Genomic DNA, 23,260 nt, shown 5'->3' on the forward strand with positions numbered 1-23,260 from the left:
TGTCACTTAGTAAGACACTGCCACACATCAATATGAACATAGCTGTGAGACACTGATATACCAAGGTTATGAAACCTTACTGAGCTGTTTGTACAGTGCTGCCAATGTAAGCGCACTGTAGCAAGTTTGTGAGCTTAATTGTCAGACCTTGTATAAGAACTCTTACAATTCAATAATAAAAAGAAAAATAGCCCAGCTAAAACAAAACAAAACAAAACAAAAACTAGGCAAAGTATTTGAATAGATAGTTCTTCAAAAAAGTACACAAGTGGACAATAATGACAAGAGAAGATGTTCAACATCTTCAACAATTAAGGAAAGTAAACCAAAACTATAATGAGATAACAGTTTACAATCACTAAAATAGTTTTAATCAAAAATAGATGTACAAAAAATAACAAGTACTGGTGAGGAGGAGAAAATGGAACACCCATATATTGCTGATAGGAGTTTAAAATTGTGTAACCACTTACAAAATGTGTTTGACAATTTTCCAAATTTTACATATAGACAGTTACCATTTGACCCAGTAATTTATATACCCATGATAACTGAAAACATATATCCAAATAAAATTATACACAAATGTTCATAGAAGAACTATTTTAAATAGAAAAAATGTAAACAAACCAAATTTCAATCAAAAGTTGAATAGATAAACAAAATGTTGTACATATATACAATGCATTATATTTTGGCAAAAACAATGACAAAGTGAAATACCTGCTATAACCTGAAAATGTTATTGAATAAAAGAAGCCGGTCACAAAGCACTAGATGTTATATAATTGTATTTACATGAAATTATCAAAATAAGAAATTATCAAAATATAGTGATACAAAGATTAATGACTGCCTAGCACAGAAGGAGTAAGATGAGTGCAGTGCAACTCAATGGAGAATATTTTGGTTGTAGTGATATGTTCTATAATTAGATTATGTTGATAGTTGCATAATTCCTTGAGTAGACTAAAAACTCTTTAAATTGTACACATTGTGTCAAAATTATGATATGTAAATTACAGCTGAATAAAAAATAAACAAGAGAAAAACATTTAATTATATTATTTAAAGTTTATTTAAAATTACAGCCAAACTAATAAAAATAAAACTAATGCAAATTTCAGAACTTAGAAATGTGGGTGACATGGTCATTTTTCATACTTGGAGATGGGAAATCTAGAAATAATGCTAAAAATTGAAAAATAAAGAAAAAAATTAGTAGATTACTAATAATTACAAAAGAATCCAAAATGGAAGCAGCTGTGAATTGTGAGACTGCTAGAAGGAATGAAAGGAGTGGGCTATAGTTGCTTAGCAATTTCTGCTATTTTTTTACTTTGATATCAGTTAATAAATAAATGAATTTTCCTTGTGGACAGATACAAGATTAAAGCAAAAATAAATTAATATATATCTTTTCCTATACTACAAGTTGTTGGTCAATTATTGTTTGCCGACTCCACATCCATTGTCTATTTTATTTTCTATACTCCTGAATTATTTTGGTGAATACACCTCTCCTTTGATGTCATTATATCATGCATTGGTTATTGTACTCCCTTACCTCCTTGCAGTATTTGAGATGAAGCTTATGCCTATGCCCTCATCATGGTCCCACAGAAACGGACTGCTTCACAGTGAGTCAGAGGGAATATCTAGACATTTCCTAGGAATTCTGAAATAGAATCATTTACTCTAATTCATGCAATTTTAACATGGACATATAAATGCCCAGGACATTCTGGAAACCATTTTATTGTCATTACGGGTAGAAAGTTTGCCTAAAATGGAAATAATAATAAAAATAATAATAACCAAATGGAAGAAATTGAAGTATAAGAAACTAGATTTAGGTAAATATATTCAAAGCCCTGATTACATCATTACCTGAAACCATACAACCACTGGCGTGTTAAATGGTGTGCAACCCTAAATTTCCCCTTTTTTCTTAAACATTTAAAAATCATTGTCATTCTAAATGAAACCAAACAGCTGATAGAATGATCAATCTCTAATAGAAAATATTAATAAAAAAGGTCTTCATTTAGAATAACAAAAACAAAGGAAAAAGAGAGGAGGGAGAAAGAATTGAAGGAAGGAGGGAAGGAAGGAAGGGATAAAGGAGAAAGGACTATAAAATACAAAAAGAAAAAAGTAACAAAATTCTGTAAACCATTGAGTTGTGCAAAATAAAATATAAAAAAGTTAAGGCAAAAAGAACATGTCAATTAATGAAAAAATTTACACTGTTCCTAAATGGAAAAACTTTCTAATACAAAGATGTTATGGCTCCAAAACTTGATCAATAAATTCAACAAAATTTCATCTATAACAACAGCAGAATTTCTAAAGGAATGTAACTTATTTCAAAGGTAGTATAAAAGAAAAAACAGAGAAAAAATAGGAGGGAGAATAATAATGAAGAACAATGTGAATTATGGTACCAGAAATGAAAACCTACTTCTAAACCAGAGAGATTAAAAGAGCATAGTGTTTACCCAGAATTAATAAGTAGATCAAAACTGTATTGGGAATTCAGAAGTCAAACTATGAATATATAGCAATATGGCATGTATTAAATATGGCATTTTAAAATGGTAGGTATGAGCTTGACCAGTCATTAAATATTGTGGGAACCAATTAGCATGGATTCAGGGAAAAATAAGTCAGATCCATATATTAATTATATGTTAAAATTGGGATGGAGTAAAGAACAATATATTTTTAATTATGTGAAATTATAAAAAAACAGATATTATTTAGTAAATAATGGGTTAAAGTATGGCATCATGAGTACAATATAAAATCTAGAAACGATAAAGAAAAATTAATGCATACTAATTCCTAAATTACAAAAACGTATCATGAAAAATAATAAATAAATGGAAACTAAATAAATAAAATGGCACCCCATGTTCATGGATAGGAAGACCTAACATTTTTAAAATATAATTTAGTTGTAATTTTAATGTGGTTATGGGAGGTGGCAGGCACAGCATTTATCTATTCCGCCATCTTGAAATCTCCTTGCAACAGTGATGTAAGATTCAATGCACTGCCAATTAAAATACCAGAAGCCTCTTTTGCAGAAGTGGATAAACTGATCCACTATTGAATTGCCAGGGGCCCAAAATTGCCAAACTATTCTTGAAAAAGAACAAAGTTTAAGCACTCACACTTTCTCACTTCAAAATTTACTACAAAGCTACAATAATTAAAAGAGCATGGTACTCATGTGAGGACAGACATGTAGACCAATGAAATAGAATAGAAAGCATGTAAATAAATCCTTAAATATTTAGTTCATTGATTTTGATCTGGCGTGCCAAGATTAATCAATTGGGAAAGGACATTATTTTCAACAAATGGTGCTGGGAAAACTGGAGATCTATATGCAAAAGAATAAAGTTGGACCCTTACTCCACACCGTATTTAAAAAAATCACTTAAAATGGATCAAAACTTAAACTGAAAAAAACAAAAAACAAAAAAAAACTGTAAAATTATTAGAAGAAGAAGTGGGGAAAACTTCAAGACATTGGATTTGACGTTTTGTGGGTATGGAACCAAAATCTCAGGCAACAAAAGAAAAAGTAAATAAATTAGACTTCATCAAAAATAAGGACTTTTGCAAAAAGTTTTCAAGATGATGGAATAGGTAAATGCTGTGCTTGCCACTTCCCACAACCACATTAAAATTACAACTAAATTATAGAACAATCAATCTCGACAATCATTTGAAGACTAGATGAATAGAACCCTTATAACTAAAGATATAAAGAAGAGGCCACACTGAGACTGGTGGAAGAGGCCAAGATGCAAAACAGGCTAGTGGTTTAGCATCAGGAGGGACAAATTGGTCGTGGAGGTCCCCCATGAAGAATGAAGTGTCCCAGCACCACACCAGGCTGCCAAGCCCAAGGACATTATGCTGGTAAAAGGAGTCTCCACAACATCTGGCTGTGCAAATCAACACGGATTCTGCCCATTCCAATGAGATGGAATGTGACTGGAAACCTAGATGTCATCCTCAAAGGCCTATACACAGACTCATTGGCTTGCAATTACTCACCTTTGGCTCTGGTGAAGACCAGCAATTCAAAAGTTGCCAGAGACATACAGGGAAAGATTAAGGTGTGTGGCTGCCAGGCAAAGGCTGGCAGGACAGCCGTTATTATCCCTGTATGGGACCCACCTCACATACAGCCTTCAGGCAGGTGCCATTATTCCTGTGTTGAGCCATCCCCCACATGGCCAAATCTGAGACAACAGTGGCCTGGTGAACTCCACACATGGACTACCCAGGTATCTCCCTGAGACCCTGCCCTACCCAGCTTGTGCAGTATTGCTGGAGACACTCTCAGCTTCCAGGAATCTAGCCAAGCTGTGGAAGGCTTTCCCAGCAGTGGATGGCTTAGGGTAGCCTGTGAAACCTCCTGGGAAACTTTGGTAGCAGGCTTTCACCCCAGCTGGCAGTGCAACTTTCTTTTGGTGGCTCTCAGGAATCTGCAGGCCCACGGTGAGCAATGGCTGGCTGTAGCATTCTCGGGGTATTTTGTGGATTGTCCACAGGTATGACACTGAAACAAGAACTGCATCTGCATTAGTTTTGGTAACACCATCTCCCTACCCCAGTGATTCGTTGGGACCCCACTTTGCCCAACTTGGGTGGTATCACCAGGGGCACTGTTAACACCAGGACAACAAGCCTTGTCCATGCCCCTAAGGATGTTCTTTCAGGTGGCAATAGGCCTACTGGTGCCCTGGGCCTTTTGCTAAGCTGCTCCAGGCCTAATCTGGGTAGCAGCTGGCCTTGGTTCACAATGAGGTTAACCTCACATGCCTGTAAGTCCTGCATAGGCAACAACCGATTGCATATAACTTTGTAGCTCCTACCAGGTAGTCCTGGGCAGGTCACAGGCAAGTCAGAAATTCCTGCATGGGAGCCCTGATTAGCTCCCATGCAGGACACCAGACCACCACCTGATTAGCCCTCAAAGTGGCAAACACAAAGAGTGGTCTCAACAGGCACAAGAGCCCCCTGAGAGAATCCCTCTCTGAGGGTTCTGCATCGACACAGCAGCAAATACATTGTGGGCATAGCCAATCCTCACAACTAGAGAGCCTGAGAGTCAGTCCCAAACACTGATGCACCCAAAGCAATCATGCTCAAAAACAACAGGACAATATACACAACACAAACAAGGAACACTCCTCAACACACAGTGCAGGGGATCATGGAGACTGCACCACTGGACCACACTGGACACCTATTACATAAGACCACCGGGCTAAGACTGAAAGACATTGGAGATTTACTTAGTACATAGAAGCAAAAACATAGGGCAGCCAAAATGAGGAAATGAAGAAACATGTCCCAAATAAATGAACAGGAAAAAAACTCCAGAAAAGAAACTAAATGAAATGGAGGCAACAATCTACCAGAGATAAAGTACAAAACACTGGTGATAACAGTGCTTAAGGAACTTAGTGAGAACTTCAACAAAGAGATAGTAAGAAAAAGAATAACAGAGAAACCATAAAAAATAGTCAGAAAGAAAAATAATACTATAACTCAAATAAATAATACACTAGAAGGAATCAACATCAGATTAGATGAAGGAGAGGATTGAATCAGTGATTTAGAAGACAAGGTAGCACAAAACACTCAACTGGAAAAACAAAAAAAACAAAAAATAATAATTAAAAAAAAAATGAAGATCATGTAAAGGACCTCTGGGACAACATCAACCAAACAACATTTACATCATAGGGGTACCAGAAGGAGAAGAGAGGGAGCAATGGAGTTTAGAACCTATTTGAAGAAATAATGACTGAAATTTTTTCCCTCACGAGGTTAGGGAAATACGAAGTCAGACAACTAAGTTCGTTAACTTGACACCGTGCACTTACATTGGCAGACTGTACAAACAGCTCGGTAAGGTTTCATAACATTGGTATATCAGTGTCTCACAGATGTGTTTGTGTCGACATGTGGCGATGTCTTGCTGAGTGGTGTTATTTATGGTTGTGGCCTGTTTTTTGTGCCATCATGAGAATGTCTGAGCTGAATTAGACCAATGGGCAAACATTGAATTTTTGTTAAACTTGGCAAGAGTGGAAGTGAAATTAGTGACATGTTAGTCCAATTTTATGGGGCTAACGCCATGAAAAACACTGCAGTTTAAAAAAGGATTGAATGTTTTTTTTCTGATGGGGCAGAAAAACACATCATTGATGAAGAGAGGTCAGGGCGGCCAGTAACGAGCAAAACTGATGAAAATACTGCAAGAATTCATTAAATTGTGTGTCAAATTGCCAGCTGACTGTGAGAACCATAGTCGACTAAGTAAACATTGATAGAGAAACAGTTAGGAATATCTTAACTGAAAATCTTGGCATAGGATGAGATCGGGCATGTTCAGGAGTGTAAATATCTAGCTATTACATTGTTTTGTACACCAGAAACTAAAAACAAACAAACAAACAAAAACAAAAAGTTTAGTATGAGAAATATGTCTACAAAAATGGTCCCAAAGGAGCTCAATGATGAACTAAGGAGAGTCAAAGTTTGCCAAGAACTTTTGGAGACGCAAGACAATCTTTTGGACTGTGTTATCACTGATAATGAAATATGGGTGTACCAATATGACTCTGAAACAAAACGTCAAAGCACACAATGGAAGTCAGCCAATTTTCCATGACCAAAAATTTCTGTCAGTGCAAATCAAGAGTCAAAACGATGTTGCTAACCTTTTTTGATATCAGAGGGATTATTCATTATGACTTTGTACCAACTGGACAAACTGTTAATCAGGTTTATTCTTTGGAAGTGCTGAAAAAGCTGCATCAAAAAGTTAGAACAAAAACAAAGTGAAATGTTTGCCAGCAATTCATGGCTCTTGCATCAGGACAATGCATCAGCTCACATGGCCCTGTCTGTGAAGTTTTTAGCCAGTAAACAAATAATGGTATTAGAACACCCTCCCTTACTCACCTCATCTGGCCTATAATGACTTCTTTCTCTACCTGAAGATTAAGGAAATATTGGAAAGAAGATATTTTGATGACCTTCAGGACATCAAGGATAGTACGATGAAAACTCTTATGGCCATTCCAGAAAAAGAATTCCAAAATTGCTTTGACGGGTGGTCTAGGTTCTTCAATCAGTGCATAGCTTCCCAAGGGGAGTCATCTCAAAGAGGACCACAGTGACATTCAGCAATGAGGTATGTAGCAGTTTTTCTAGGATGAGTTCACAAACGTAATTGTCAAAACTTGCAGACATACAAGGCCAGGAAGCAGAGAACAAATAGGATAAATGCAGAGATGAATCAATACACATCATAATTAAAATGTCAAAATTTGAAAACAAAGACAACTAGTTACTTCCAACAGAGCTCCCATAAGACTGTCAGCTGATTTCTCAAAAGAAACTTTGCATGCCAGAAGTGAGTGAAATATTCAGCTATGAAAAGAAGGACTTACAACCAAGACTACCCTACCCAGCAAAGGTATCATTTAAAACTGAAGGAGAGATAAAAGCTTCCAAGACAAGAAAAAAACTAAAGGAATTCATCACCACCAAGTCAGTATTACAAGAGACTTCTTTAAGAGTCTTCTCTTAAAGAGACTTCTTTAAGAACAAGATGGGGGAAACAAACAAACAAAAAACAGATCAAAAATATGAATAATAAAATGGCAGTAAGTATTTGCCTATGCATAATCACTTTAAATGTAAATGGATTAAATACTCTAAACATAAAACATAGGGTAGCTGAATGGGTAAGAAAACAAGACCCATGCATATGCTGTCTACAGGAGACACCCCCACACACATACATCAAAAGACACACACAGACTAAAAGTAAAGGGATGAAAAAAAAATATTTCACATAAATGGAAATGAGAAAAACACTGGGGTAGCAATACTTATGTAAAAAAATAGACTTTAAATCAAAAACTATAATAAGAGACAAAGAAGGACATTACATAATAATAAAGGGATCTATCTAACAAGAGGACGTAACCCTAGTAAACATCTATGCACCTAACACAAGAGCACCTAAATATGTAAAGCATATATTGATGGACATAAAGCGAGAGATCAACAGTAATACAATCATCGTAGGGGACTTTAACACCCCATTGACACCAATGGGCAAACCTTCCAGACAGAAAATCAACCTGGAAACAGTGGCCTTAAATAATACAATAGGCCATAAAGGATTTAATTTATATTTTTAGAGCATTCCACCCTAAAGTAGCTGAATATACATTCCTTTCAAGAACGCATGAAGCATTTCCCAAGATATATCACATATTAGGTCACAAAACAAATCTCAATAAATTCAAGAAGATTGGAATCATATCAAGACTCCTTTCCAACTGTAATGGTATGGAACTAGAAATTAATTACAAAAGAAAAACCTGAAAAACACATGAACACATGGAGGCTAAATAACATGCTACTAAACAATTAATAGGTCAACGATGAGATCAAGGAAGAAATCAAAAGCTACCTTGAGACAAATGAAAATGAAAACACGGTAACCTAAAATGTATGGGACACAGTGAAATCAGTCCTAAGTGAGAAATTCATAGCAACACAGGCCTACCTCAAGAAACAAGAAAAATCTCAAATAAACAATCTAAGTTTACATTTAAGGGAATGGGGAAAAAAGAATAGCAGACAAAGCCCAAAGTAAGTGGAAGGAAGGAAATAGCTATTAAAAATAAATGACAATTGTTGGCAAAGATGTGGAGAAATTAGAGCATCTACATTGAAGCCGGGAATGTAAAATGGTGTGGAAAACTAACAGTTCTTCAAAAGTTTATACATGGAAATACCATTCATCCAGCAATGCCAGTCCTAGGTATATATCCAAAAGAATTGAAAGCAGGGACTCAAACATATTTTTATACCATGTTCATAGTAGTGTTATTTACAATAGCCAAAAAGTAGAAGAAAATCCAACTGTCTATCAACAGATTAATGGATAAATCAAATGTAGTGTATAATACAATGTAATATTATTACTCACCCATAAAAATAAATAAAATTTGACATATGTTACAACATGGATAAACCTTTAAATCATGTTACATAAAGTAGACACAGAAGGATGCACATTTTATGATTCCAACTATATGAGGTATATATAATAAAAAATTCATAGAGCCATAAGGTAGAATAGAATTTGGGGAAAGGGGAAGGGAGAGAAGGGAAGTCATTGTTTAGTGAGTACAGAGTTTATATTGAAGATGATGAAAAATCAGGGTATAGATGACAAGGTTACACAACACTGGGAATATATTTAATGGCACTGAATTGTAAACTTACAAATTGTTCAAATGATAAATTATATATTTACCATAATAAAAAAGATAAATTTTAAAGATTTAAAAAAAATGCATCTGACAAATGCAAGAGGATATTTTTAACTTATATACAAGGTTATAATTATTATCAAAAATATGTAAACAAATGAATACAAAATAAATAAAAATATAAAAAGCATAATAACAAAAATTTTAAAACAGAAGATATTCTAATGGCTAATAAATACATGAAAAAATGAACAATCTCATTAGTAATTGAGGCAATGAGAATCAAAATGATTACTTAATTAAATAAATAATAATAATAAATCCAGTATTTTTAAGTGAAGGAGAAGTGGTACAAAGGCAATTTGGCAGTAGTGCTAAAAATAAACAAATAGAAAGAAAGGAAGGAAGTGAGGGAGGGAAGAAGAGAAAGGAAAGGAAGAAGGAAGGAATCTGACCCTTTGACATAGCAGTTCTACTTCTATATTAAAAATGTATGTCCACATGAGAAAATGCTACATATCAAAAACAGTTGTTGGATTATAGTATTCCATACAATACAAATATATTGAATACAATCTAAAATTCTATTGGCGGAGAAAACTGTGAAAGACTCTGAAATGGGCATAAACTCCAGGAATAACTATAAATTTCCTGGAAACAATAACTCCAGAAAGTCTAGCTCACCTTCCATGTTATCTCTGCCAGTCATTGCCTTTGAAAAACCCTGTAAGTTGAGAGAACTGATAGTAATGTAAATGATTTATTTACAGGTAAGTGCAAATGACTTGTATCCATGGGGGTTGTAAATATTGACCGACTTTGCAATTTTGTATATATCTATAAGTTCATTTGGGCACATTTGACTCTGTGTCTGTATATGTGTGTGTGTGTGTGTGTGTGTGTGTGTGTGTGTGTGTGTGTGTATGGGTCTTGAATTCTTTTAACTAGTTCTCACATCTTAGTGGTCTCATTAATTGAACTAAAGAAAATCTTTGACAAGATTTTACTTTAGTTTTGTACAAGTCATTTATTACCTTTTAAAAAGCATCCTTTATCATCATAATTACTCATCTGTATTAATAAATTTTGTTCATCTCCATTCAGGAATACCAAAGGAGTTCAAAGGAATGTGTCTGAACCATATATTTTTTTATGAAAAGTTATTTTAGAAATATCATTATTAAATAAGTTGTTTAAATATATATATATATATATATATATATATATATATATATATATCTTAAAATTTGCATATGTAAAATATATAAATGCAAATATGTAAAGGTAAAAGAAATACACATTTACGTTTTTAACTGGTTAACTAAGGTGATTGCATGGTTTATCATTCAAACTGGTACATTTCTATGAATTGAAAATGTCACCCTTACATTAAGAACTACACCAGATCAGCAGATAGAAATTGGCATGAATGGTCCCTCACAACCTGAGAATTATTACCTCTAGAAAAGATAACGCACTTTATTTTCTAGTCATCTTGATATTTATAAGAGTTCAGTCATTTAGTACTTCTACAATTTAAAGTAAAATGAAATTCAAAAATATAGTTTTAATTAGTTGAGCTTAAAAATAATGTCTGAGATACAGGTTTGATAACATTGTGGTCAATAGTTCAAATCTTTAACAAAGGGGATTAATTAAATGAATTATGGCACAAATGTAGGATACATTTTGTATAGCTTTTAAAAATGCCTGTTTCAATAATGCTTAATTATAAAGAACATAATTATTGTATAATATAAACTAAAACAGTTATATATAAGCAATATGGAAACTTGTTGATTACAAATTAAAATGCATATCCTGGGGAAAAAAGTAGCTTTTAACCAGGACTAAAAAGAAGAATTTTGCATGCATGTTCCTTTAGTGTTTCCCAATATTTTCTTCCTTAGTTATTTATTTCTATTTCAATCATTAAAAACAAAAACACTTTTTTATTTGATATGGATATGCCAGTTGTGAATCATCTTATTTCTCATCCAAAAGTTTGTTTTGCTCAAATCAATGCCCCCCCGAAATAATTAACCAACTTGTCTAATATAAACTAATTTATTAAACAGAAGGATAAATAGGGACATAAATGAAAACAGATATTGCATTATCTGGGACAAAGACAAGTGATTTACATATGTATATGACAAGATTTTTACATATATGATAAGATGTTTACCTATGCCTTGCAAAGGGATACTAAAAGTTCTATGGTAAAAGGGAACTATGAGTCATAATGAGTACACTCTGGATTCTAACAGCCCTAATTTGATTTTCAGTGACTAGTTGTCCCTTTTGAAACATTCCACTAATTTCGTAGAAATACAGACTACCAAGCTTGAATCCCTTCAAAAACTTTTCCAAGATGTCATTCAACACCTAAACAACTTTATTGATGAGGAGCTCATTGCCTTTGAAATAGTTTATTTTCTTTTTTGAAAGTTGTTACAGAATGTAGAGTTAAATGGGAAAAGGTTAATCCAATTTTAAATAATTGAAAAGAGACATTCTGTAAAACATTTTCCATTTGTAGCCGAGTGTCTTCTTCTGTCCAGGCTAAATACCTTCCATTCTACGTAAGAATACTTTGTTCATTCCACATTCTCATCCAGAAATATCTTCATTGTCCAAGATGACCCATTTGTAGTGATTCTGTGAGGAAAATGTCCCTGAGGCTCATGCACCATCCAGACCCAATTAGATTCCACATTACTTACTCACATAGCATCTAGCTCTTATCCTTTTCATACATTTTCTGTTGTGTTATTTTTGTAAGTAACTTTCAGATTTCTAACTGTGGGGTCCTAAAAGGCAATGACCATGGTTTTCCTTTTATATTTTCAGTGCAAAAATACCTCACATCTGATTTAACTTCCGGTGCTGGATTGAATGGGCCTCTGAAATAGATAGCAAGCCTTGACAAACAAACCATGAATACAATTTAATCCCCCGGAGAAAGTAATGTCATGTGACTTTCCTTCTGGAAATGCTTAGCTCTAAAAGATAGCATTTAATAATTAAGATTTTCTCTCACCCCTCCAAATTATGTCTCCTTACTGTGCAAAGTTGGCATTGGGCAATAGAGACTATGACCTAACTATCTTTGCAGCTTCACTTCCCAAGCCTGTCACTCAAGAACACGGTGAATCTCCTAGACCCTGTGGATTTCTTTGTCCTGAACATGATGATGAAGCTTCATTTCACCTCCTATATATACCAATAATATATACCAATAACCACAGTGAAAATGGATTTCTTTAGTCCATTGTTTCTCTTGTGGTGTTTGTTGTTTAACTTTGGTGTAAAACACCCAAAGCTACAACATTCTTTGTGACACGCTGCAAGGAAAATATTGAAAATTTCTTTTCAGGTGAAAGTTAGTTTTGAAATTGGCTTAGAGATGGAAAATCTCATTTTGAAATTCTAAAGAAATATGAGTGATGCCAATTACAGATGTTGGTTTATATTCAAGGCTTAAAGCAGAGCGTTCATATTCTGATTCTTCAGAGACTTAGCATTTGCCCTTTCACAGAGATCCTCATTTAGGAAGATGCCATATGGAGAGGCCAGTGTGAGTTCTCAGCATGTCTGGGGGGAAATGCATCCAGTTGTGGGGCTTTTAAATCTGTGCTTGTGATTTATCAATACAGCCTAACCAAATGCTTTATTAATTCAGAAGGTGTCATGACTTTAATTTATTTTATATCTTTTAGTGCTCAGGCCAAATACTTTACTAATCATCACATGCATTTCAACAATGGAACCATACATTTAAAATACTTGACATGCTGCCCATTAATCTACACATTGCAGCCCACTGTGAAATTTGCTGATGGAATTCTGTATTTTATAGACTCATCTTTGAATTTTGATGATTTGGTTCAATATTGTTAGCAGAGAAGTTGCTTTCTTGGGGAATGTATTGCCCATTAAAAGTGACATGCTGGGGTGATTGAGATGTGTTTTGATTTATTAATTGAGTTTATAATTGTATATACTCCACCAATCACAAGGCTTTCTCTGTTGAAAGGGACTTTAGCTCCTGTGTGTTGATATTGTAAGTGAGCTTTTTTTTCCCCATTTTTAGACCCCACACTAATACAAAATCTTCTTATAGAGCAAACAAATAATATTTAAAGATCCTTTGGAATACATTTTTTCCTTTTAAAAAAATATAATATGTCAAATTTTACCAAACTATGCCAAACAAAGCAGTTTTCAGAAACTGGAGGTCATAAAAAAAAGGAAAAACTCAGAATAAAATCCTCAGAACAAGATGTAGAAAACTGTAGATGTTGGATTTGCACCATTATTCATACTATGAGTTACCTTCAACATATTGCAGCTGAATTCAGGAACTATATAACAACCAAAAAAAAAAAAAAAATGAACAGCCTTATTTGATTTTTTTTCTGTTGTGATGCCTATTGAATTTTGAATTTTTCCTCAGCTATTTCAGTCTGGAATCAACGCAGTCTTAACCTTTCATATCAAGCATTCAGGGAATGTCCTGTAGTGTGAATAAATACTTATTGAACATGTATTTCTTGAGCTCCCTACTATGCATTAATCATTTGGTAGGATACACTGCCCTCGAGGCACTGGTTGGAAGACATGCACAAAATTGAGAAACATTAAACAATTTATCAGAAGTCAGAGTATGAATTTTTCAGAAAATTTAGTGTAGTGGAGAAGATAACACAGACCTTGAAGTAAATTAGCATCAGCAAAGGAAAGGTTACTGAATGTATCAAGTGCAGATGTTGAGTTCAGGTTTAGCTGAATTCTAATTTCAGCTCTGGAATCACAGAGAAAGTTTTAAAATATCTCCATACCTCAGTTTCGTCATCTATTCCTGGGATCACTCATGCTGGGCTCATAGATTGTTGTGAAGCGTAAAAGGATAAAAGAGATACCACGTATGTATTTTGACTGTTGAGTATCTAAGAGTAACTGTAATAATAAATATGTGATTTTATTAATATTACTATCAAAAAATTATAGAGAAAGGAAATTATGTAGTACATTTGTATCGCTAAATGAAGTTCTGTGGAAGAGATGAATCTGATTTGGGCCTTGAGTGGACAGATTACTTAACAAAATATGTGTGAGTATGCCAAATAAAGAGAAAAATCATAAATGGAGGCATGGAAGTAAGACAGTGCATAATGTATCGGCCATGGATTGTGCATGTGTTCATTGGGAGCATCTGGTGTGTGTGTGTGTGTGCGTGTGTGTGTGTGTGTGTGTGTGTGTGCGTGTACAAACAATATAATACAGTGGACTTCTTCTAATAATGTCCAACATGTACAGGATCTAAGCAGCACAAAGTCAGTATTGTAGGTGATCATTTCTCAAATTTAGATTCAGAACATTCTGGTTTTAGATTAATTCCAAACCTTTAATTGTTAAGAACAGGTTAACATACTGACATTTTTGATGATTCACTTAAAAAGCTAAAGAATTATGATCAATTTGTCAGATTTTGTCATATAAACTTACCAAATTACTCATGAAATTACAGCAGAGGAAATAAAAAGAAATAAGTCAATAACACATATTTGAATGTAATGGACTTTAAACAGACAGATTGGGAACATGGAACTGTGGACATGGGGCTACTGTTTTTATTATTGAAAATTATGTTTTATTTGAATGTCAAATGAATATTTTTTATAACAAGATAGATGATAAATGATAGATAGGTAGATAAAGATAGATAGTTGATAGATAGATGATAGATACATAGATAGCTGATGGACAGATGATAGGTAAATAAATTTTGTCCATAATAATGTCACTCTTGGGAATTTAGATATGGGTATACTTTCTTTGAAGAAGAGTGATAGCCTGTTATTAGATGCAATGCATAAACCTAAATATGCCCATGGAAGAGAATCTCACTTTTGTTCATTATTTATTGGGTGTTACAGAAGAAAAAAAAAAGACAATCAAGACTCTGGTTTATAGCAACATCCCATATAGTCACCATTTATAGTGAAGGCATGAAAAATGCATTTTCTTTAGTATGCACAGATTTTCCTCCATAGCCATGAAGAGTATTATGTAAGGATATTCTTGGTGGGAAAAAATTCCAGACTTTACGATCTTTTCTTGCTTCTTAAGAACAGAATCATTTATTTGTGACTATTTTTAGGTCCTTGAAAGCTATTCTCTTTTCATACTTTTCTATAGCCATACCATGATGTGAGTGAACACCTACCTACACACACAGACACACACACACACACACACACACACACACACACACACACACACCAGTCTATTCTAAATAGAAACTTAAACCTAACTCCCTAAAATTACAGAGACAGCCTTACTGTTATATCATATGTTTCAGGCCATGGCTTCACAAATTGTGTGCCAATAATGTGTGACTTCTTCAGTAATCTAGTGAATTAATAAGCGTGTTAAAAATCTGTGATTGCCTAATTGTACAACATCTTGTACTATGTGCCTCATCTATGACCAGACATGGTTGATGATAGACCATAAAGAACATTTCCCTGTTTAAAATCCAATAGAGTTTACTTAAAAAGAGTAGTTACACATTCATACAAAAATCCATCCTCTCCTCCTTCCCAAGTGCCACTGCTTATGTGCTGATGCCATAGAATGGACTCAGTCTCAGTCTATCCCAGAACACCCTGGAGTGCAAAAATTACTGAACACAAATTAAGTCAGTCCCTTGCTCAAAACTCTAAATCAACCAAGGTTCTTAACTGCATGAATCTGGCTAGCTTAAAAAACAAATAGTTGAATATAAGTATTAGCTACATTACAGAATAAATGGAGGAGAATGAAGAAAGATGGGTAGAAAAATGGGTTAACCCAAAATACTCTGCAGCAAAAAAATCAGGCAGTGTAATACATACTTTATTTTAAAGGTATGGTAATAGATATGTGTGAAATTGGTACATACACCACTGCATTACCTGCTATAAATGGAGTAGAACTGGGGTGGGTGTGGGGGGAGAACTGTGGCACTGAGACCCAGGCCTTCTGAGTTACAGCCCAGTTCAGAGGGCACAGGCTTCCTGACTGGTGTCTTGGGGCAAAGTAACTCTCCTTCCCCAACCTTTGAAGATTGGGTGAATAATGTACGGCTAGGGGGAGATGCCCATTTCCTCAGGTTTGCCTGCGGTATCTGAGGCAGAGGTGGTTATGGAAGGGGAACTGAAATACAATAATTCCAGTATTATGTCCCAAAGGCAGTAAATCAGATGCCTGTTGATGAGCGAGTGCTGTTGTAACTCCAGGACTAGACTCCAGTTCAGCTGGCATCAGCTCATCCCAAGGATTTCTACAACAATATCTGTCAGGGCACCCATCAGGCTCTGCAAAGCCTGTTTCTCACCAGCCACTTTCTGCTCTTGACTCCTTACAGGCCAGGTAAAACTTCACCAGGCCAGATGGGCACTTGAAGAAGCCAGAGATACTGCATCAGTGCTGCAGATATGTTAGATTAGCTGCTTGCACCTCTAGCCACCTCTGAATTAGTGTACCAAAGATAAGATGAAGACCTTTCTGCATGTCTTCCATACATAGCTATCTCCACAGTTCCATTAGCAGCAAAAGGTGCAGCTCCAGGGCTTGCTAGCTAACTCTGTCTCTTTCTATGGATCACCAGCACTGAGATCTTGGCTTGGGTCAGCTGCATATGCTGCGTATGACAAATAACCATCCACACATCCTTTGGGGATTTATTCAGGATGTGTTTTTCAGGCTTTTGTTGGCTGTGTTTCCAGTAGCTAGTATGTCACTACTGCTATTTTACTACCTAGCTGCACCCAATATTTGTAACACAATGGCTTTGTATCCCAAATCTCCCAATATATTGACATTGAAAGCCCCAGTCGGGTAGATCTGATTAGTCAAGCCAAGGAGGATTTCACTGCATTAACTACTTTTCTTGCCTGATGTGGGCAGTGGTTTCCACCAATACTATTCATAACGGGGAAGAAGTCCCCAATTAGGAGGAGCTGTTAAATGATAGACATCTAAATGAAGGAAATGCAGTCATTCCTTCATTCATTCACCCATTTACTCTCCAGCGTTTCTTTGACAAGTGATTTCATGACTCTCCAGTGCTTAGTAAGGTTCATAAGGTTCATAATAATGTTAAGCTCTGTCGTCTGACCTTTACTGATATTCCTGCCATAATCACTGCTAACCTTTCCATTCTATGTCTCCCCACATACCTCAAATTCCAAATTCCAGTATCAAATAATAATTCCAGATGGAAATAATTAAATTAATAAATAATTTAATTCTGAGAGGTGGACTTCCTTCTAAGTTTTGTTGAAGGCACATTTTACTTCTTCTGTTCTCACAAACCAATTCAAAGACTGTCATTCTGAAAATCTCTGCCATAAATAGTTATGTTAATTTACTTATCAAGATAAATGTCTCTCAAAACAGTTTCTCTAACTCATGTAACCAAAAACAGCTAATTTTGTCTTCAAATAGTTTTAAACTTCTAACTACTGTTTAAACTTCATGCCACATTAAAAGACATTTTAAGTTCACCATTAGACTATAGAATTGACTATGTTTTACAATGTACTCAATGAAAATTATTGTACAGTGATACATTTTTCATCTTTAAGCAATATCTTTAATATTTCACTGATCACATTACTTAATTTTCCTCTTAAGAATGTCAGTTAAATCTTTATATGGAGAAATTTGTATAGACTTTAATGACCATGAACCCAGAAATGAATGATGATTCTTTCCAAAACAGTAAAATGTTTGATATCAGCAAACTCTTATTTGCTATCTGGCAGAACGTCAAGTGGGGTTGAGCATGATGAGGTCAAACTGAACGTGAAGACTTCTTTTAATTTAGAAAAAAAACATGAGGGACAAAGCAGACATGTGGAAAGCATGAGGACTAACATCCAATTCTTAATTAACTCTTAGTAAGATTAATTAAAAGACATTTTACTAGGTAGAATGAGCCATGGCTGTATAGAATGGTACTTTTATTTCCAAGGAAGCAATCCAAGTTTGGAACTGAAGGAGCAAAGATATTTAGAATAAGAGTCAGTTTCCTAATCCTTATTACATAATTCATTCTGAGCTATTTCATTTCCAAACTCAAGTAAGGGACTTTGAATAGTTCTGGTGTTTGCAGCCTACACTTTCCTGGGCTCACTAAGTGCACATTCTTCTGTAATCTGACATGTCCCTGTCTACTGTTATTATTTCATTTATTTTCTTGAGCTTTGAAACATAGCTGCTGAAATTCTGACCCAACCATATTTTTTCAGTAATTTCTTCTGTGAATGTAGGTAGCAGTACTGACTTAATAGAGTTTCCATGGGATTGATTTTGATGCTCTATGTAAAGCACTAGGCACACTGCCTTACACAATTAGAAGCCCGTGATTCCATCTCCACCAATTTTCCTATTTTTTCTTTTATGAAGATGCCCTCTAGACTGAAGATACAAAGTCATGTGAGGTTCTCTGTCCGTTGTGGGAATATGAACAGTGTTTTGCTGATTGAAGGAATTTTCATCTGTATCAATGCCTGGATTTTATAAACAAAAAATTTGAGGCCCAAATTCATAAACTGAAAGGTCTAAAATGACTCAACAGACAAATTCTGGATGTGTGTTTCCCTGGCATCTTAGTAACTTTCTTAATTAATAAATTAATTTAAAAAAATGTTAATACATGCTATAAGAGTATTCTTTCTTTGTTGTCTTTGTAATATTTCTGTAAGCATAGCAGTGTTCTAGTTCCTTATCAGTAACCTTAGGACTGCTCATAGTTCTTAGCAATTGATGAAGCCCTTTTTCCTGACAGCCACTGGGTGACTAGTTTGACTTGTTATTTCTACCATTCCTACATACGTCACCATCATAGTATCAGAAATAATGAATCATTGTTGGTATTTAGTAGAAATGTACAAAATGATCAAAATGGTGGCATGAGGTGAGCCTCTGGAAATCTCCCCTGGAATTTACAACAAATTGAAAATCCGTAACTCCACAAAGGACTCCCTGCACAGCACACAGGCAAGATGAAGAGGCCCACTACTGAATCCAGCTAAAGATGGGCAAATGGCTTGAGCAGTGGATGAGGGAAGGAAGAAATGCAGAGAAGGGGACTCACGGTCACAGGACACAGAAATAGATCAGTGTTCCGAGCTCGCTGCTTCCCGAAACTACCGCAGCTGCGTGCGAGTGAGGGAAGAACTCGGACTGCTAGGGCTCCGCTTATGGCCCACAGGGCGGAGGGGGCAGCATATAACACGGCTGAACCCAACGCTCACGGCAGAGACCTCGGAGAAAAGACTGAGGGAAGAAGGCTGAAAACGGTGATTTAAGCCCTCACTCCGAGCAGAGAACGGAGCCTTAGGCACTGGGAATAGCTGCCCCCTCCCTACCCTCCCAGAGCTCACCCACCCCCAAATGCCCGGTGCTAGAAGCGGAACAGTAGCAGTGTCAGATCAAAAGAACAGAATATTTGCTGTTCTGAGAACTGTGGACCGCAGACACAGATTCGCAGACCAACTAGTTCTGGCAAAGGGGAGGGAGCTGTGGAAGTAGGACCGGCTGTGGTGGTGGTCGCCGCCATTGCTCTGGGCCACCTCTCACAGCTCACCTCGCCCCTGGCCCCACCTATCTGGGTGGATGCCTGCAGGAGTAAACAGAACTGCTGAAACCTATGGGCTCTGAATCAGGAGCTGGAAGAGCTTTGGAATTTCAAAAGCTCTCCACATCCCCACACAGATGCAGTGCCCTATGACCCAGGAAAACTATTAACAGAGGAGATGCCCACCTTACAGAGAATCCCCCCATTGTGTGAGAAGCAGGAATAGTGCAGAGAAAACATAACACTACTGTGTGAGAGAGAAAAAAAGGCTGCAGTCAGAGAGAAAATAAAACATTCTAAAAACATGTACTGGAAAACAAAAGAAAGACCTCTTCTTATCAACCTGTTGCAGACCCACTCCTGTAGACATCTAGGAAAAGAAATTATAAATCATTAATTGCCATGAATAACCAAGGCAGCAAGACAGCTCAGAAAGAAAGTGAAAAATCTCCAGAAAAGGAACTTAAAGATATAGAAATATGCGACTTAAGTGACAGAGAATTCAAGATTGCAGTCCTGAAAAAACTCAATGAGATGTAAGAAAATACCGACAAGCATTTTAATGAACTCAGAAACACAATCAAAGAACAACATGAACATTTTACTAAAGAGATTGAAATTTTAAAAAAGAACCAAATAGAATTTCTGGAAATTAAGAACTCAATAGAAGAAACTAAGAATGAAATAACCAGCTTAAAGAGTAGAGTTGACCAGATGGAGGAAAGAATCAGTGACATCGAAGATAGAAACCTGGAAATAACACGGGTGGAAGAAGAAAAATACTTGAGACTTAAAAGAAATGAAATAACTCTACAGGAACTTTCTGACTCCATCAGAAAGAGCAATATGAGAATAATGGGCATACCAGAAGGAGAAGAAAGAGAGAAGGGAACAGAGAATATATTCAAACAAATTGTTGATGAGAACTTCCCAAACTTGTGGACAGAACTGGATCCTTGAATCCAAGAAGCAAATAGGACACCCAATTTCCTCAACCCCAACAGGCTTCTCCAAGGCACATTGTATTGAAGCTGTCAAAAATCAATGACAAAGAAAGAATCCTCAAGGCAGCCAGGGAAAAGAAGACGGTAACCTACAAAGGAAAGCCCATTAGATTATCATCAGATTTCTCAGCAGAAACTCTACAAGTCAGTTGGGAGTGGAACCAAATACTCAAACTATTGAAAGAGAGAAATTGTGAGCCAAGAATAATATATCCAGCAAAGATATCCTTTAGATATGAAGGAGGAATAAAGACCTTTCCAGACATACAGAAGCTGAGGAAATTTTCCAATACACGACCTGCCCTACAAAAAATAGTAAAGGGGGCTATTCGATCACCACCAACAGGGACAATTTGTGGCAACCAAAACATAAAAAGGGGGAGAGGAAAGGCCTGAACTGGAATATGGGAATGGAGAAAGAAAGCATGTGAAGAAAATGGAATACTCTAAACATCAAACTTTCTTTTACATAAACATAAGGGTAACCACTCAAAAAAAAAAAAAAAAAAAAATACAGAACTGAAATATATACTACAATAAAAGAAGAAAAAGAGGGAAACATCATAGAATACCACCACACAGAAATAATAGACAAGAACAAAAAGGCAAAGAAACAATGGAGACACAGTCTTACCTGAAAACTAAAGATAGAATGATAGGAAATCCTCACATATCAATAACGTCCCTAAATGTAAATGGATTGAACTCAGCAATAAAAAGGCACACAGTAGCAAATTGGATCAAAAAACTATACCCAACCATGTAATGTCTCCAAGAGACGCATCTCATCTATAAGTACAACCATAGACTCAAAATGAAAGGGTGAAATTGGCACTCCAAGCAAATGGTATCCAGAGAAAATCAGGTGTAGCCATACTGATATCAGATGAAACAGACTTCAGGGTGAAAATGGTAACAAGAGACAAAGATGGACATTTCATAATGGTAAAGGGGACTATACAACAAGAAGACATAACAGTCATTAATATTTATGCCCCCAATCAGGGAGCACCGAAATATGCCAAGCAACTACTAACAGAACTAAAGGGAGAAACTGACCAAAACACAATTGAACTAGGGGACTTAAATACAACATTGACAGCTATGGATAGATCATCGAAACAGAAAATAAATAATGAAATCGCAGTCCTAAATGACACATTAGATGAAATGGACATAATGACATTTATAAAGCACTTCATCCTAAAACAGCAGACTATATATTTTTTTCTAGTATACATGGAAAATTCTCAAAGATAGACCATATATTGGGACATAAAACTAACCATAGCAAATTTAAGAAGATTGAGATCACACCAAGCATATTCTCTGATCACAAGGCTTTGAAATTGGATATCAACTGCAAAAAGAAAGCAGGAAAAAACACAAATACATGGAGATTAAACAACATACTTTTAAAAAAACGACCAGGTCAAAGAAGAAATTAGAGGATAGATCAAAAGATACATACCAACAAATGACAATGAAAATACATCCTACCAAAATTTTTGGGATGCAGCAAAAGCAGTTTTAAGAGGGAAATTTATCTCATTACAGGCCTATCTCAAGAAACAAGAAAAATCCCAAATAAGTAACCTTACGTTACACCTTAAAGAACTAGAAAAAATAGAACAAATGAAACCCAAGGTCAGCAGAAGAAAATAAATAATAAAAATCACAGCAGAACTAAATGAAATAGAGAACAAAAAGACAATAGAAAAAATTAATGTGACAAAGAGCTGGTTCTTTGAAAAGATTAACAAAATTGACAAACCCTTGGCTAGACTCACTAAGATAAAAAGAGAGAAGACACTAATTAACAAAATCAGAAATGAAAAAGGGAAGTTATCACGGATGCCACAGAAACACAAAGGATCATCCAAGAATACTATGAAGGACTATATGCCACCAAATTCAATAACCTAGAAGAAATGGACAAGTTCTTAGAAACATATAGCCTTCCAAGGCTGAACCATGAAGAACTGGAAAATCTAAACAGACCGATCACCAGTAACGAAATTGAATCAGTCATCCAAAACCTTCCCAAAAGCAAAAGTCCGGGACCAGGTGGCTTCACTAGTGAATTCTACCAAACCTTCAAAGAGGATCTAATACCAATCCTGCTCAAACAGTTCCAAAAAATTGAAGAAGAGACAGTACTCCCTAACTCATTTTATGAGGCCAACATTATCCTGATACCAAAACCTGGTTAAGAACAACACAAAAAAAGAAAACTACAGACTAATATCTCTAATGAATACAGATGCAAAAATCCTAAACAAAATTCTAGC

General features: G+C 35.5%; 1 pseudogene; it reads right to left on the reverse strand.

Annotated features, from left to right (window-relative positions):
* Positions 1 to 16,465: 16,465 nt before the first annotated feature.
* The window catches only part of LOC109456959 (sorting nexin-19), a 95,395-nt pseudogene continuing 88,600 nt past the window's right edge, over positions 16,466 to 23,260 (reverse strand).

The sequence above is a fragment of the Rhinolophus sinicus genome, linkage group LG01, assembly GCF_036562045.2.
Source record: "Rhinolophus sinicus isolate RSC01 linkage group LG01, ASM3656204v1, whole genome shotgun sequence".
Classification (NCBI taxonomy): domain Eukaryota; kingdom Metazoa; phylum Chordata; class Mammalia; order Chiroptera; family Rhinolophidae; genus Rhinolophus; species Rhinolophus sinicus.